The sequence below is a fragment of the Heteronotia binoei genome, chromosome 10, assembly GCF_032191835.1.
Source record: "Heteronotia binoei isolate CCM8104 ecotype False Entrance Well chromosome 10, APGP_CSIRO_Hbin_v1, whole genome shotgun sequence".
NCBI lineage: Eukaryota > Metazoa > Chordata > Lepidosauria > Squamata > Gekkonidae > Heteronotia > Heteronotia binoei.
In genome coordinates this window covers 59,171,315-59,188,290 of record NC_083232.1, presented here as the reverse complement: position 1 = coordinate 59,188,290, position 16,976 = coordinate 59,171,315, and the positions used below count along the sequence as shown (strand labels likewise).

The 16,976-nt window shown below is 43.3% G+C and overlaps 1 protein-coding gene across 1 annotated transcript in view; it reads left to right on the top strand.

Moving 5' to 3' along the window:
- RFTN1 (raftlin, lipid raft linker 1) overlaps nt 1-16,976 on the top strand; it is a 144,341-nt gene that overhangs the window by 114,489 nt on the left and 12,876 nt on the right. The window lies entirely within an intron of this gene.

Genomic DNA, 16,976 nt, shown 5'->3' with positions numbered 1-16,976 from the left:
TCCCCCGCCCCCCCCAGCTGCTTTTTTGCCCTGTTGAAAAATATACAGTTACCAAACAGACACCTGTACACTTTCTTCTTTGGGGCAAAGTGTAACAGTGGAGAGAGGTTGAGATTGCAAAAATGGCACAAGAATAAATGATTAAAGAAACCTCTCTTCTCCCCCCTCATTGCCTCATGCCACAGCCCAATCTGAATCTGGTGTCCCCTATTGCTGCTATGTGCAATTTAAAAACAGTGGGGCATCCATTCATTGATCTTCCTGTCGTCGCGTCTCATTAATCCCTTTCTGAAACCATTCAAGTGGCTTGAAGATGTTAGTTTTCCATCTAGTTAGTTTTCTCATGCCATTTTAAAGGATTAAATTACAGGTGATACTCAGTTGTATGAATGTTTCCCCCAAGGTTTCATTTTCCCAAGCAGCTGGGAAAAGCTTCATTTTGGATTGGAAACTCATGGGCAAGGTGAGGGGGGAGCAATGCTTATCTCTTTCCCTGCAGGCAGTTTTCTTTATCAAGCTCTCCGAGCTGCTTTTCACCCCACAGGGGAAAAGATTCAGGTACTTTTGTGTGTTTGTGTATGCCCGTGTATATCAAAACGTCCCCCGTGCAAACTTCCAGTTCTAAGTGTAGCTTTCTGCAGCTGCCCTAAGTTCAACAGAAAACAAAATAAGAACAAACCACCATCTTGAACAGAACGTTCTTAGGACTGGGTAAAACTCCAAAGCTTCATGTTGTGTCAGTGAACTTTCTAATGATGAAGTCTTTCTAATGATGATGCATTTTTCTACATGAATATTATGTCTTAGTAAGGGGGAAGGTAACACACACAGAAATGCTCAAACTTTAAAAAAAAAATCAGGTCTTTGTTGTGCCAGTCAAGTTATCTTTGTGTATTTCAATGCTCTAAAAGTACTGAGAATCAAACAATGTCATGAATGTTGCTTTGCACTCTGCAGGTCATTTGACTCTCACTGCTTATTTTAATTAGCATTATTAATACTTAAGTGCATAGTTTTACATCAAACATTCCCTTTTTTGTTTTTGAATGGGGTAAGACTCACTTCTCCCTGTATAGTTTCAGAAATACTAACACTGCATAATCCTATGTAGAGTTTTATTCCCAATCCTTTATCATAGTTTAAAGAACAGCAACACAGAATAAAAGGTGAAGGTTACTCATTGCAAGAAAGCAACAACTGTAAGAAATAACAAGTAATAAAAGAGAAAACATATTAATCCAATTGAAATAATAAAAGCTATTATACTTAGGGTTGCCAGGTCTGATTCAAGAAATATCTGGGGACTTTTGGGGTGGAGCCAGAAACAAGGGTGTGACAAGCACAACTGAACTCCAAAAGGAGTTCTGACAATCACATTTAAAGGGACTGCGCACCTTTTAAATGCCTTCCCTCCATTTGGAAATACTGAAGGATAGGGGCACCTTCTTTTGGGTTTATAGAGCTGGACCAACTGGTCCAATCTTTTTGAAATTTGGGGGGGGGTGTGCTTTGAGGAGAGGCACTGAATGCTATGCTGAAAATTTGATTCATCTATCTCAAAAAACAGTCCCCCTGGGGGATCCCCTGCCCCCACCTGGGGACTGGCAACCCTATTTTATACAGAGGGAAATTGAAGAGATGTAATTAACCTAATAACAACAAAAGTCAAATTGCCAGTAAACAATAAACACAAAATAATCAGTGTTTGGTTATGTAAGATGCTTTTCTGGTTTTATCTGCAGAATCTAGAAATCAGAACCTAACACCTATCTGGTTTGCATTTGTCTAAACTCACTTGGTGGATCAGTTTTCCCCTGTTATAAATACATCCCATACTAGCTAACTTCACCTATTTCAGTGGTATTTTAATTCTTTGTAGGATCTGATTTCATGATGGATCCTTGACTAAATATGACAAAGAATTTATTCTGTCTTCTTTCCCGTGTTCTTATTCTGTAAATGAAACTCATGGGCTTCTCTTGCAACTCCCTACATTTTTATTTTTGAAAAGCTGTTTTTAATATCCAACCATAACCAAAGTAAACCTGTTCTCCTTGTGTGTCACCAGGACTGCTATACTCACTTAGAATGTTTACTGTGTACAGTCTTTTGAGTAGAAATTGGTATCTTCATTTGAACAAAGAACTCAGCATGCTTAATTTCCAATAACAGAGCAGCTTCCCATGTGTAAGTAAGGGAACACTCTGGTGCACTCAATATGTGCGTAAAACGTCAATATTTAGAGGATGTAAACCTTCCAACTGTCACAGTATGTGGTCCCTGCCAACCAATAGACAGGATGCAGTAGCCCTGAGTTATTTAACTGTTTAAACTCAGAACAAGCCATGGCATGCTTGTCTCCTGAGCAGGGGCTTTTAGTGTCTGCTGGTCTTCTGCTGCCCTATTATCTTAACCCTACATATTGGACCACATTATTTCCGCTAGACTTCATGTGATCCAGCCTTGAATTTGCTTTGTTGGTTTTAACATGCCTTATGCAGGTGTATCGGGCAGTTCTCTGATTAATTATAGCTTGTATGACTTCCCTTTCCTCCTTCATTTCTAATGTCATCATGGTTTATTATCCCAGTGAGGAAGATCATTATTTTTGCAAGGTGATAGGTATTCTGCTAAACCTAGGCACTGAGGTACATTGTCAAAGCACTACTTACTGAGCTGACATTTTATTCTTAAAATATTTCTCATAACTTAAGGAATTCTGGCAGTTGTGACAGTAATGGTTTACTCTGTTTAGTCCTTATTGTGTGTACCTTATTTTATTTTTGTGTATCTGCTGTACATTTCCAGTTCTCTGAAACAGGTTAGGAATACGCATCCCCAAAAACTGTTGATATGGCAGATCAACAGTGGAAATGAAACCACTGTGTAATTGTGTTTGCTGCATGGCATTCATAAAGTAGTGCCTGTGATTGACAGGGAGAGGAAAATTTGAATGGGTATGGTAATTTGCTGTTCTTTCTGGAAGTGTCTCTGAAGAGGCAGCTTCAATTTGGCCTTCAGTCTTGATATGTTAAATGTGCAGTGAGTTTGAGTTTGATCAACTCAGTTTGATGTCTGTAAGCACATCACACAACACATGTTCATAGGATCGTAGAGTTGGAAGGGAACTCTAAGGTCATCTAGTCCAACCCCCTGCACAATGCAGGAAACTCACAAACACCTCCCCTAAATGCACAGGATCTTCATTGCTGTCAGATGGCCATCTAGCCTCTGTTTAAAAACCTCCAAGGAAGGAGAGCTCACCACCTCCCGAGGAAGCCTGTTCCACTGAGGAATTGCTCTAACTGTCAGGAAATTCTTCCTTATGTTGAGCCGGAAACTCTTTTGATTGAATTTCAACCCATTGGTTCTGGTCCTACCTTCTGGGGCCACAGAAAACAATTCCACACCATCCTCTATATGACAGCCCTTCAAGTACTTGAAAAGATGGTGATCATATCACCATCTTCAAGTACTTGAGATATAGACTGGCAGGGAGCTAAAGGTGATGAGCATGAAATTCAGCCCCTTGAAAGGCTCTGTGTGTTGCTCAAAGGTGACCTAGAAAGCCTCTGGGAGCAAACTGGGTTTGCACCCTTTAGGGCATCCCTTTTTAGCTAGAAGGAAAAACTGAAGATAGTTGAGCTGTATCTGCTCTGGGTTTGTGTCTTAAAAGGCTTGTGTGTTCTTTGTGATTGCCTTTCCACCTGGGGAATATCCAGAGTGCCAAATGTCAGTTTTTGCAGAGATCCTTGTTAGGAAATGTAACAATGTAGTTCGGCAGCCATTTCCTGAGTTATCATTAGAAGTGCTGCACTTTGAATGCAGGGAAATATTTTTTGTACCTGTTATGTTATTAATATTAGGTAGTCTTTCAGATTATTTAATTACGTTTTGTGATTATGATTATTGGTTTCCCCTCTAGTTGTTAGTCTATTCTGTTTTTAAATTATTTGTAATTTGTTTTCTATTTATTGTCTTATTTTATCTTGAGCTTAAGACAATTGGTCAAAGAAGCTAACAAATAAAAGGAAAGGTACCTGTTATGTATGGTGTTTGTGCTAAATAGTTGGAACAAAACTAAACAGCAGTCTGAGTAAAAATAATTTCCGCTTTCTTACAATTTCCACCATAGTCTCTATGGATTCAGCATACATTTTAAAGGTTCTTTCTCTCACCTTACAGAAAATGCAAGACATGGTAGAATTTAGATTACTAGTATAAGGGTAATCAGGAATAATTAAAAAAACAACACTGGCTAAGTTCTTTATATCCAGGTCTACAGAAATGTGCAGACATTTCTGATTATGAAAGATTTTTATGCATCTCCATTTTAATCCTGGGATACACACCCGTTTAATCTTCCTGCAACTACTTGATAATGAATGCTTAACATAGTTATTTATGGACTGTGCATGCAAGTCAGAAAATGGTGAAACCACACCAAGTTCCCACTATTGGGTGGTGATGAAACTGCAAATCTTTACTTTGAGACTATCCCTTCTACATAATTCAAAAGAAAAAAAGCAGGCAGAGATTGTTTTGTCTTTCAGCAAAACACTGAAGTAAGTAAAGTTTGGGTCCTTGAAAGCAGCATAGCAGAACTGTATGATCAATATACTAAAATAAAGAGCCAGTTTGGTGTAGTGATTAAGTGTGCGGACTCTTATCTGGGAGAACTGGGTTTGATTCCCCACTCCTCCACTTACAGCTGCTGGAATGGCCTTGGGTCAGCCATAACTATTGCAGGAGTTGTCCTTGAAAGGCCAGCTGCTGTGAGAGCCCTCTCAGCCCCACCCACCTCGCAGGGTGTCTTTTGTTTGGGGGGAGAAGATATAGGAGACTGTAAGCTGCTCTGAGTCTCTGATTCAGAGAGAAGGGCGGGGTATAAATCTGCAGTCTTCTCCTTTTAATAGTGGTTGGCCAGATTTGAGGATACTTAAATCTGGTAACTGGACTGTGAATGGACAAGACCAATCTTTCCACAAAGCTGAAAAAGAGGCCCAGGGGTGCAGAAAAAAGTGAAATATTTTTTTTTTTTTAAAAATGGCTTTTAAAAAACTGAAAATGATAAAAAGAAGTGTTGGTACTTTTAAGCAACAGATTCCCTCTGTGGCTGTTGCTAAGCAACCACAGACTCTGGGCTTGGTTCTGTCAGTCGAGGGCAGAGAAGGGGACAAGGCCCTTTCCAGGCATATTTTAGCCTTAGAAGGAGAATTCATTGGGGCCAGGCCTGGCTGGGATTGCCAGATCCAAGTTGGAAAACTCCCAAGATTTTGTGGTGGAGTCTGAGGAGGGCAGGCTTTGGGGAGGGGACAGATTTCAACCAAATGATGCCACAGAGTCCACTCTCTAGAGCAGTCATTTTCTCCAGGGGGATGGATCTCTGATGTCTGGAGTTCAGTTATAATTCTGGCAACTCTAGGCCTGGAAGCAACCTATGGGTGACTTGATACCATCCAACTTGCATGACTCAACTATATCAGGCTGTCTGCTAATCTTTAATAGCAACTACTCTATGAAAGTCAGTGTGGTGTAGCAGTTAGATCTTCTGAGTAGGGTTTGGGGAACCCAGGTTTATTGCTGTGAAAACTCACAGGGTGATTCTGGACCAGTCACATACTTTCAGTCTAACTAAAAAGGAGGAACTTGAGTTTCTTTATTATTTGATTTCACGGTTGGTTTTGTCCCTTTATCAGCACACTTGATTTGAGTGTATACCTTTATTTGTTTGGGGGAGTTCCTACCATGCAATTAATAGCAAGCAACTAATTAAAAAAATTAAAAGATGCATGCAGAGTGTGTGAAAACTGCAACTCCCACTGAACTTTTCCAAATTTTACATAGCTTAAACACTGCTGATCCAAACAGGCTGGCAACCATTAAAGTTGCTATATACAGACTAAGAAGCACACCAAACAAAAAGAATATTTCCAAAGCCACACATAGTTTGTTTATTGTTGCAATAATTCCTTTTCTCACTTTTCATTCACACAGTTGGCTGTGGACCAAGGACCACAGGTTTATGGTGGTGGTGGGGAGATTGTCATCAGGCTTTGCAAAAACAGGCATGTACAAAATAGTGCCAATTGCAGAATATTTGTTGGTTTGAATATGTTAAAAAAATAATATGCTGGAGAGGCTCCAGTTACTTATAAACAGCTAGGGCTGCCAAGTTCTTGGGCTGGGCGGGGGGGATCCTTCCCCTGACATCACCGGTGCGATGACATAACTCACAGTGATGTCATTGCGCTGTTGACGTCATGTGCCAGCTGCTCTAGGAGCTTCCGGGAAAACTATGGTTTTTCCCAGATGCTCTAGCAATTTGGGAGGGAAAACTGTATGGTACCTATTCCTGGAAGCTCCTAGAGTAGCCGGCGCACAACATCACCAGAGGCTGCGGGGGGCTTTGCAACCCTATAAACAGCCTATCAAAAACAGGCTTCCTATTCACAGCCAGTGTGCAGAACATGAGTAGGGAGGTGTTCAAGCATCCCTGCTCTCGCCTTCTATTCACAAATTTACTGAGGTATATTGAAATCATCCCAGCTTTGGCCATAAGGATATATTGAAAGGGTAAAAAAAAAGATCTTCCATTTTTCCTCCCCAGTTATCACAGTTGCCAGTGGGAGAGTTGTAGGATGGGATATGGGAGAGCCAGTTTGGAGTAGTGGTTAAGTGTGCAGACTCTTATCTGGGAGAACTGGGTTTGATTCCCCACTCCTCCACATACACCTGCTAGAATGGCCTTGGGTCAGCCATAGCTCTGGCAGAGGTTGTCCTTGAAAGGGCAGCTGCTGTGAGAGCCCTCACCCACCTCACAGGGTGTCTGTTGTGGGGGAGGAGGGTAAAAGAGATTGTGAGCCGCTCTGAGACTTTTCGGAGTGGAGGGCAGGATATAAATCCAATATCTTCTTCTTCTTCTTCTATAAAACTACATAGAATTTCTGGTGATTCCGAGAGCCATCATATGTCACTTGTCACTTCATTGTTGGCTTTTTGTTTTGTTTTGTTGTTGTTGTTTTTTGGTTTTTTGTTGTTGTTCAGTAGTGGGCAATGGGAGTAGGAGGTAGGGGATTCCCTGCCCCCATTGGGGGAATGGTACACTACCAGTATGACTAGATATCAATATTCTTTAGCTGTCCTGTCTCAAGTATGTCCCCCTAGGCTGGGTGTATGCATGAAAGTGTCATTTACTGTTTCTTTGCCCAGATATTGACCCCTAGTGTATCCTTTCTCACTGCTGTTTTTGCTCAGTACAGATCCCAGAAGCCAGTGCTGTAAATACCGTGCCATTAGACAGTCATTTCCAGAATGGGGGAATGAGACTATAAGTAATGGGAATGAGGAAGATTGCTCTTGACTGGCCTTTAAATATTTTAATTTTTTAAAGCATATTCTGCATTTTTTTCCATTGTGGAATTCAAGGTGGCAAAAAAAATTCCCAAGAGGTCTTTCATTTCAGGCATTGTCTAGAGACTGAGCGCTGCTTAACTTCAGAAAGGCTGCTCTCTCATGTGCCTTCCATCTATAGCCTCACTGTGAAACAGCAATGAATAAAAGGCTTCCAAATATGTACCTTTTTTTAAGGATTGCGAGGTTTTTTAGACAGTAATGGTAGAGACTTGTGATAGAAGAATGGGAGAGCTCTTTGTGAGAAGCTTTGTGTAGAGAATTTTGCTTCATAGTGGATGTATATCAATGAAATGTCTATCTCTAATGAGGTGTGACTATTGTAAATGGGAATTCACATTAAATTATGTACTCATTGTATTGAGAATTTTTTGCCATGGACTTACAATCGGACCTTGGTAAATGACTTTATGTCAGCCTCAATTTTTTCCTCCTATAAAATAAGAGTAATTTTGATTAAAAGTGTGTCTTACTTCCACCAACCAATTTTCTGTCAAGATTATTTGAATGCCTGTGGCACAAATCTCAGCCTCTGTGATCCTCAATAGAGATGTAAATTAGACAAGTATCTTCTAGAATATTCTGTAAATGGTTCTAGTACTTAATTTTACACACTGCAGATATATGTCTTGCAATGTGTTGGCTTTTATTTGGTTTTCCTGGTTTTGTTATCTGGAATTGTCTGTGTTGTGTACATCTTTGAGGGTGGCAGCCCCACCACTATTCTTCGCATGGCTGGCCTTGACAACAAGCTGCCCGTGCCAGCTTTCTCATGAGTTGGGGAGGCGTTGCAGCCTCTGTGCTCACTGCAGAGGGCAGAATTCTGACAGCAGCCTCAGACACCTTAGCCCCAATTGGGCCAAACAGCTGCATAATCAGCATCAGCAAAACTTTGGAATGGCCTTGCCTTGCCCTGCCCAGGATTGGCTGGACCATCTACACCAGTGACACAGGAGGCCCTGGCCTCCCAGGAGCCAATGAGGCTGGGAAGGCTGGTCTAGGAGGATGGGGGAAGTTGGGGCTAGGGGAGGGAAGGCCCTAGGAGAATGGCCATTACAGGAAGCCCTGACAGCTCTGCAGAGTCCCATCTTGGCATGGAGGGCACTGGGAGAGCCTATGGGGTAAGCCTACCCCCAGGAGGTCCTTTATTAGGCAGCTCTGGTAAGTGTCTGGGAGGCAAGCCTGACCTCTGTTGTGTGGCCTGAGGAGAGGAGGCTGGTTGGAAACAGAGGGTCTTGGGGTGTGGTTAACCCTCTCCTGGAGGGTGTAGTGGCTCCAGACCCCACTTATTTTTTGCTCCCTGAATGTGCCACATCTGTATCCTATACAGTGCTGGCTCCACCTACTGTGAACCATCACAATGTGTGCACCTTGTAGAGTTGTTGCTATTTTAATCTGTGTGGTGCTAGAAGTTAAGAAGCAATACATTGATGTAAACTGACTGTAATTGACCCCAGAAAGCTTCCTTTTGAATGTGATAGATGTCAACAGCCACGATCCTGAAGAAATGCTGAGCATGTGTAATAAAGAGCCATGTGTATATAGCCCAGGTTTCAATATTTTTACCATTGTTATCTCCACTAGTTAAAAAAAAAAGCCATTTAACAATTAGTAGTTGGTCTCTTCAGCACAGGGTTCCCAGCCTTCCGCTAGGGGCAGGGGTTCTCCCAGTTTGGGGGCCTCCAACCCCCTTGTATGGAGCTGGCCTACAAAATCTCTTTTGATGCTCAGTGCAATGACATCACCCAGAAGTGACATCAATACACTGGGCATGTCGTGTGTGGGATGCTATAGTGTTCAGGTAAAAACTTTATGGCACCATGGTAAGACCTAGCAACCCCACTTCAGTAGTATGAATGTCTGTTTGAAAACCTCAAGCTAATCCCTGTCTGCATAAGTAGGTCTTCCTTACATGCACATATTGCTTGTTCAGGCCATGGCCAATAATGTTATAACAGTTTTCTTGGGTGATGGCCTCAGATTTGTGGAACTCTTTTTTCCTGGTGTCACATCAAAGCAGAAACCTACAAAGTTTGTCTCCCTGTATCATCAGCACGTGAAGGCTTTTTTGTCTTGTTTGAAATTCTCTCAATACCCCTTATTAGCCCTCCTCCCTGTTTGTGTATTTATATGTTTTGCTTAATTGTTTTGTGTGTGTGTGTGCGAATTTCAAAACTATTTTAATGTTTGAAATGTTTTAACATTTGCTGCCTTGGAGACACTGAGTAGGGAGGAAACTCAGTGTCGAAATATCTTATATAGAAACATTGTGAAAGTACTTAGAAGGGTTCCCCAGAGAGACAGCATAGAACTGTTCTAAACAAACAAACAAACATTTCTCTTTGGACTAGCTAGAAGGGCCTAATTCCTTGTTATACTTTCCCTGATTTCTCTGGGTCTGATGAAGAGATGCACTGTAAAGTACATGCTTCCCAAGTAGGGTTGTAAGGCATGGCATGGCAACCAGGAAAAGCGAGAACTTCTGGAGGAGGGGGGTGTTGGCATCCCCAGAGCAATGATGTCACTTCTGGATGTCATTGTGCCTGAGGGTGACAGTCTAACATTTACCCAAAACACTATGGTTGGACCAGATGCTAGAAGAGTACTGTCCAATGTGAGGACATCATTTCTGGGTCATGGCAGAAATGACATCATTATGCCAGGCACACTGATCACCCCCATCCCCTATTTTGCTGGAGAATTTCCTCCTGCCATTTTGCTAGGGAGCAGTGATGGGCAACAGCAGTGGGGGACAGGAGGACTCCCACTATTCTGGGGGATCTGTCAGCAGGTCTGATTCAGATTGGAACCACAATGATGAAGAGAGTGGGTTTATACCTTTCCCCTGCATTGTTTTCCCAACCTGAAATTCTCCAGGGTGCTATTTGCCCTGTTGGGGGGCTTCACATGTATTGTCGAGTTTTCTTGCTGAGGCAAACTGAAACCCCAGAATCATTTCAAGTTGGAAAAACAGTGCATGGGAAAAGGTCTAAGCGCTCTCTCTCTCTCTCTCTCTCTCTCCCTCTCTCTCTCCATGCATCACTCTCCTGATCCAAATCAAGCCCACACACAGGGAAAGTGTGGAACATCACAACCCATCTTTCCGCCCCTTATTTGGGGAAGTCTCCAGAGAAAATGTAATGTATATTTACTCCCAAAGTAATCTGAAATGGGATGAGCACTTTGGAGTTATTTTGGAACTGTGTTTTTTAGCTGAGATTTGTTCAGTTGAGGTTTTACAAAGTTATATTTTGTTTGTGTGCGTAGAGTTGTAAAAGCAATTTTTAGCTCTCAGAATTTAGTTGACTGAAAAACTAGCTAAAGTTTTCGTAGTAAGATTTTTGTTCTGTTTTAGAAGTAATAATGAATTACAGTTGACACAAATTATTCAAAGTGCAGAAATCATTAGTTCATGCTGAGTTATACATAAAGCTAAAGTTGTACTGAACCACAGTCTGTGTTCGGTTATGCCTGTGGCTTCTCCAGATGCATTTGAGCAATCTTAGCCTGCCAAAGTTGGCTTTTGCAGTTTCAAAATTCAGCTAATTTATTAATATGCAACTTTCCATGTGCACAATGGAGAAGAGTGGGGGCTAAGCATTTGCAAGAAAAGCATGTGTGATTTAACAAACAGTCTGAAAATCCTGAAATTTACTTTAAGATGCATATTACTTTGCCAGCCTCCCCAGCTTAGTTTTTATAGCCAGATTCTATACATAATGTTTTTCATCTTTAACTTTTCTAAATATATTGATGTATAATGTTAAAAATACATATGAGGTTTGGAATTATGCTGCTAGAAGACTCACAGATGCAACTTTCTCATTCTGTAGTAAGCTTTTTTTTTAAGCCCACAAATGCTTATGGAAATAATGAACGAATGGGATGGAAAAATAATCAACTACTCAATCATCTTTTCATTCATTGGAATACACAAATGATGTAAATACAATTCTGAGCAGATTTTTCACCAAGTTAGTTTTGGCAGGCTAGACTTATTATTATTTTTCTTTTCTCTATCAAACATGTATGCTTGCTTGCTAGGCCTTTTACATTTTGAAACATTCAAGGGAAGAGATTCTTTGCCAAGGGTAACTGATGTTACAGCAACCACACCATTTTCGAACATCATCTGTTTTGAATGCTGCTCCACAGACTTTTCCAAGTGCCTATCACATAGGGGACTGTCCCAAATAAAGTGACTTGGTCAGTTTATTAGCATCTTGCACATTGTAAGAAGCTGCACAGTCACTCACCACATGGTGGGAAGCCAGGATTGCATTTTTTTCAGCCTGTCTCATTGATATATCTGGCCCTACTTACCATTTGCAACATCAAAGCAAAGATTTGCATAGGAGTCTACATACATGGAGCCCGGCATACATAGAATTGTGTGAGTGAACACCTTAGTTTTCATTAAAAAGAGTGCACAAGTTATGTGTACACATCAGATTGTAAGCACGTAGACCCCTGTGCAAAATGGCTCTAATGTGCTACGCATTACAGTAGGTGTGCCAGGAGGGTGATGTGGGTTAACACAATCCTGAGTCATCCACTATGTGGTGAGTTTGAATGTTTGTGTAATTTATTTATTTATTATTTATTACATTTGATTTATATCCCGCCCTCTCCGCAAGTGGACTCAGCGGCTCACAGTATCTAGACAATTAAACAAATAAAATATATAAAACCATAATTTACATTTTCAGTTTAAAAACGTATTACAATTCGAGATTAATATCTGCTTACAAAGGTCTTGAGCAGAAAAATGGAATCCAGCATGAAGGGCTCTCTTCAGCTACATTGTTCCATATTATGTAACTGAAGTCCACTTAGGACTGGTTCACATGTACATGCTCATCACTTGATGACACAGGTATTTTCCACATGGGGACAGATTTGGGTCATTTCCCTGTTGAGCAACACCAAGGGGGGCTTCCGGGTCACATGAGCTTCAGGGTCAGAAGCAGCTTGCTGAACGTCTCCCGGAAGCTCTTCTGAGCCGCGTGAATGGAGGGGCCCCTTCAAGGGGGGCTCTACTGGAGACCCGGTAAGGATCTCTGGCACCAAGAGGCGCGATGATGGTGTAGAATTATGACAGGTGCGGGATTTGTAGCACCTTTACCTCCGGCTCCACCACACAGTTGCCATTTTCGTAATGGCACTAGAAGTGAACCACTCGTTAGTCCAAGAGCAATGAAGAATAAATAGTGATATTCTACACTGAATGAAACATTTACAAGTAAGTCACTGAAGTATTTGTCTTTTTGCAAGAAAGAAAACTCCATTAGCTGTTTTGAATCGAGAGAAAAGTAAAGAAAAAGAGGGGAGGAGTGACGTCATTAACTCCCCTCAACCTCCCCCCCTTTTCAGTGTTAAAGACTTAAAAGTCTAAAAACAGGGCTTGAGATTAAAGAAAAATAAAAAAAATTGATGGCTGGAGGAAAAATAAAGTGGAACATTGGATTTTGATTGGAGAATATAAAATGGACTGATTTAAAGGCTTAAACGGAAATAAAAGTGAAAAAGTGGAAATATTGTAAAAGAGAAGAATTGGCAGAAGGTCCTTTGATTGGTATAAGCGCTCACAGCTCTTTTTCCTAATTGAATGGACATGATGGGGTCGAAGGTAGACTCAGATTGGGACATAAATGTGCTTGTAGAAATTTTTCGGGACAGTTTCATGAATGGGACGCAAGCTCTGCAAAAGTCTTTGCATGAGTGCCTCAATCTGATACGTGACCCGACAGCTAGCGATATTACTGAAAGTATAAGTGAGCCACAGGATGTAACAAACCAGATAATATCAGAAGACAGAGTTCAAGTTCAAGTTTATTTCTATCCCGCCCTTCCCACCGAAGTGGCTCAGGGCGGCTCACAACACATAAAAATCTAACATAATTTGAATTTAAAACATCTTACACAGTTAAAACAGTAGAATAATAAAACATATAAAACATACTCTCTGGGGAACATATTGGGAGAGACGGTCCCTAAGGTAGGCAGGTCCTAGACCATATAGGGCTTTAAAGGTAATAACCAGCACATTGTACCGAACTCGGTATATTATTGGCAGCCAGTGCAGAGTTCGGAGCCCTTGCTGAATGTGCTCCCATCTTGGGAGCCCCAATAACAACCGGGCCGCGGCATTCTGCACTAACTGCAACTTCCAGGTTCCGCACAAGGGCAGCCCCATGTAGAGGGCATTACAGTAGCCCAACCTCGAGGTGACCGTTGCATGGATCACCATTGCTAGGTCGTCGCGCTCCAGGAAAGGAGCCAGTTGCCTCGCCCGCCTAAGATGAAAAAATGCGGATTTAGCAGTGGCTGCTATCTGAGCCTCCATTGTTAAGGAAGGCTCCAATGGTACCCCCAAACTCCTGACCTTGTGCGCCGCTGTCAGTGGCGCACCGTCAAAAACTGGCAGGGGGATTTCCCCTCCCGGACCACGACGACCCAAGCAAAGGACCTCTGTCTTCGCCGGATTTAGCCTCAGCCCACTCAGCCTGAGCCACCTGGCCACGGCTTGTAACGCCCTGTCCAAGTTTTCTAGGATGCAGGCTGGCCGTCCATAAGCAGATAGAGCTGAGTGTCATCAGTGTACTGGTGACAACCCAGCCCATACCTTCGAGCAATCTGGGCAAGGGGGTGCATAGAGATGTTAAATAACATCGGGGAGAGAACCGCTCCCCGAGGCACTCCGCAATCAAGCGTGTGTCTCCGGGACAGCTCACCCCCAATCACGACCCTTTGTCCCCGACCCTCAAGGAAAGAGGAAAGCCATTGTAAGGCCAACCCCTGAATCCCCGCATCGGCAAGGCGGCAGGTCAGTAGCCGATGGTTGACCGTGTCGAACACTGCCGACAGGTCCAACAACATCAGAACTGCCGAGCTGCCCCGGTCCAGATGCCATTGAAGGTTATCTACCAGGGCAACCAACACCGTCTCCATCCCATGGCCCGGGCGAAAGCCGGACTGAAGGGGATCAAGGACGGAAGCATCCTCCAGGAAACTCTGTAGCTGCATCGCCACTGCCCTCTCGATACGTTTGCCCAAAAAGGGCAAGTTCGAGACCGGCCGGTAGTGTGCCAATTCGGCCAGGTCTAATGTTGTTTTTTCAAAAGGGGGCGGACCACCGCCTCTTTAAGCAGTGTTGGAAAGTGCCCCTCCCTCAGGGATCCATTTATGATATCCCGTACAGGATATCTAAGCTCCCTCTGGCAAGATTTAATCAGCCAGGAAGGGCATGGGTCCAAATTGCAAGTTGTTGGGCGTGCAGATAAGAGGATCCTGTCAATTTCCTCCAGGCTGAGAGCACTGAAACCATCCAGAACATGATCCGAAAACAGGCACGGTGCCTCGGGTTCACAAACTGTCTCTAATATGACAGGGAGGTCGCGGTGGAGTGACGCGATCTTATCCGCAAAAAAATTCGCAAAAGCCTCACAGCCAATCTCCAATTCGTTAGAATTTGGTCTGCCTTGTGGCAGCGTTGTAAGATTCCGAATTATATTGAATAGTTGTGCCGGGCGCAAAATTGCGGATGCAATCTTAGCCGCAAAGTATGTTTTCTTTGCAGTTTTGACTGCCATCTCATAGGACTTCATAATCTCTCTATAAGATGTTCGAGTCGCTTCATCTCGAGTACGCTGCCATTGCCTCTCTAGTCTTCTGAGTCCCTGTTTTAATTGCCGCAACTCTTGATTATACCAAAGTGTTGGCTTTAAACGTGGGCGCAGAGGATGCCTAGGTGCGATCTCATCGATGGCGCTGGAGAGCCTATCATTCCAAGACTCCACTAGATCATTCAAGGAGTTGCCAGGGGGCCAGGGATCCTGTAGAGCCGTCAGGAACCATTCTGGGTCCATCAGGCTCCACGGGCAAGCTAAAATATACTCTCCGCCTAAACAGGTTTGGGGTGGCACATCCACACGAGCCTTGAGGGCGTAGTGGTCCGACCATGGCACTGCTTTAGCAGTAATATCGTTCATTAAAACTCCCGCCGCGAAGACCAAGTCTAACATGTGCCCTGCCTAATGGGTGGGCGTTGTAACAATTTGGGAGAGTCCCAGTGTCACCATGGATGACACCAGGTCCATCGCCCGATTGGAGGCCACGTCATTGGCATGAACATTGAAGTCACCCAAGACCAGAAGCCTTGGGCAACGCACCAGCCTGCTGGTGAAAGATCGAGTATCCTGGGGGGGGCCATCTGGGTGAGAGCTACAGTCTCCCCATCGCGCACCCAGGTCTCGGTCACGCATGCCAGGTCCACGTCCTGCTCTAGCAGGAATTCCTGAAGGGTAGTGGTCTTATTATTGATGGACCTGACATTACATAACACCAGTGACAGAGGCGAGTAATTTCGCCTGGCCCCACTACCTGTCACCGTCGGGATGGGACGCAGGCTGGAAGGTGGCCGAGCACTGTCATGTCTCAGCCTCCTTCCCTTATAATTCTGCTTGTTCCCATCATCATACCTTCCCCTCCCCAGGAGTACAGGAATCCCCAGGCCCATCATTTCCTACTGGTGGCCACCAGCCCCTCAACTGGCAGAATAGTTATACCTATTCCCTCTTCACTCTCCCACCTCCAACCAATAAACTGCCAACTACCAGTAACTAATAGTTATTTAATTTAATCCCTCCCCCAATCAATCTCTAATTCATTAGCTAACAATAATTAAATTAATACTTCAGTTGGCTCCATAAATAAAAACCTCCCCCAACCAATAACCGATCTCTAATTAGTTTGCCATAAATAAATCTCCAATTAGCTAATCAATAAATATCATTTAAATAACCAATAAATAATTATCCAATTCTATTTAAAAATTTGGTAGTTAAAATCCGTTGGAATAAAAGGTAGGAGACTTAAAAACTAGGTAAAGTGCTGTTGTTTCCAAAGTGACGATAGCCATAAAGTGCAATGTTCTTCTTCTTGTTGTTATTAAAGTGTGTCAGTGTCCATAGAGTGCAGATGAACTTGTTCTTATTCTTGGGCAATGTCCGTGTAAGTGCGCGTGTTCTCATTGGGGAGGGGGCAAGGTCTTACTCAGAGGTGCAGTGTACTATTGTGCTATCTGGCAACCTGGGGCAGCCCTCCACTCAACACCGGGGGCCCAGGGAGGTGCTAGCCCCTCTGTGTCCCTCCAGCTGCGCGGTTACACCCCTAGGGACCCAGAATTGCCTAGTAGCCTGCTGATATCACCGTCTCCGCCAACATCCTCTGGTCACCTCACCACTGTTGATGTTCCCCAGCCTGTTCCAGCTCCCCCCCTGTTCTTTATCCACAACCCCTAACTACAATGTCTGGGGGGAGGAGCGGAGAAGAGGAGAGGAGGGGCCGTCGTCCCACTGGTAGTCCAGCTACCTTGGTACTTTGCCCCGTCCCTCTCCCGCAGCTTCGTCAAACGCCGACGCCGCCATCAGAGATGATGAGGAAAGAAGAAGAGGCCCAGCAATATGAGAATTATTTTAAAATGGAGTCAGTGGTGAAGAAGAAAGAACACCTTATCAGAAAGGAAGAGGAAGAGCGTCTCTTAAAGATCCCAAAAACAAAAC